At 37.7% G+C, this 1,581-nt stretch overlaps 1 pseudogene; it reads right to left on the reverse strand.

The window, feature by feature from the left end:
- Positions 1–832: 832 nt before the first annotated feature.
- Positions 833–1,572, reverse strand: LOC116071365 (annotated as a pseudogene).
- Between the last annotated feature and the right edge of the window lie 9 nt (positions 1,573–1,581).

Genomic DNA, 1,581 nt, shown 5'->3' on the forward strand with positions numbered 1-1,581 from the left:
AACTGGGAATGGAGAAATTCGCATGTAAATAAAGAAAATATCTAAAATTAAAAAAATAAATAAATAAAAACATTAAACGGTGAGGCTCTCTACTCTCCCAAAGTGAGATGCATGATGAGAAACAGCTTCTTCTAGGATAGCCTTTTTCTACTGAGCTAGTGTTCAAGGTCAGGAAGTTCACTTGGTGCCACACCAAACATATGCTGAACCTGTACTATGCAGCTAGAAAAGAAAAGAAAGCAAAAGAGAAAGGAAAAATGAAAAAGAGTGAGGCACACAGGGAAAAAAAAAACACTCTGGATGAGGCAGAGAAAAGATGTTCCAACAAACCTTCATCTAAGTATTTATACTTTTTCCAAAAACTACCTCATACAACTACCAGGTAGAATCATTACAACAGGATAATTGATTACATGATTTTATAAATACATTTACATTTCATAAAGTTCATAGTAAGTTTAATGCAATAGTAAATGTCATAAGGATTAAGGACTTACAACAGAAATGTTACATGTCTTTCTATTAAGACTAATATCTGACTAAACATTCATTTTCCACTAGATCCATAAGTTTATTATATTTTTTAACTTTTATTGCATTATGATGAGAAAAGTTACATGGCTCTTACTGTGGTACAAGCCCAAAATAAGAACAATTTTTAGACATTGGATTTCATTGTAATAAGGCTGTACTTTAATTTCCACATTTGTATATAATTTTTCAAAATGATGACTTTTTCATATATGTTTCTTCCTCATCCATGTTGTTCAGTTTCTTCTCCAGGACTTGAATTGATATCATTACTTCATTCTATGATAACAAGTAAAATGTGTTCCTTGAAACCATTGGTCATTTTTACCAGTGAATTATTGAAATCCTTATCTGGCATGTTATCAATTTTTGCATCTGAATTCATTTGTTGAGAAGTTGTGTTTTGAGGAAATCCCCATTTATCAGGTCCCTAGGAAGATCAATTTCCCTAAATTCTCATGGTTAGACAAAAGCCATTATTTCGCAGATAAAAAAGATGCCTCTCTCTACCAAAAGGAGCCATTTCTTTCTTTCTTTCTTTCTTTTTTTAAACCAAAAAAAAAACACATTTTTTTTTTTCATTTAAAAAAGTTTTAGGTCACATAAAACAAGGCAACAATTACTCCTTCTCCTCTTTTGGCACTGGGTCTGTGGGCGGCTCTTCCACTGTGGCGCTGTTGCTCTCTGAGCCGGTATTACTGTCACTGGTCCCTTCCACCTCCATGCTGTCAAACCCCTCCTGCCCACTCTCCTTGTCCTCGGGAGTAGACGTGCCTTCGTCACCATTCTGCTGGCTCTCTGCTGCGTCTTCAAGGTGTGTCTCCTCTGTCTCCATAGGGATGTTCTCCTCATCCTTCTCCTCGCCTTTGTTCGCCACTTGCTCTTCCTCAGGGGCGATGCTGCTCTGACTGCGCTCAGCCTGCTCTGCAGCCTCCTTCTCCCTCTCCTCCTGCCTTTTCCGGGCCTGTTCCTCTGCCTGTGCGATCTCTGCTGCAATCTTCTCCATGTCTACTTCCACCTTCAGACCACATAACCTTTTAAGTTCATTGT

Source organism: Mastomys coucha, unplaced genomic scaffold (genome assembly GCF_008632895.1).
Source record: "Mastomys coucha isolate ucsf_1 unplaced genomic scaffold, UCSF_Mcou_1 pScaffold22, whole genome shotgun sequence".
NCBI classification, from domain to species: domain Eukaryota; kingdom Metazoa; phylum Chordata; class Mammalia; order Rodentia; family Muridae; genus Mastomys; species Mastomys coucha.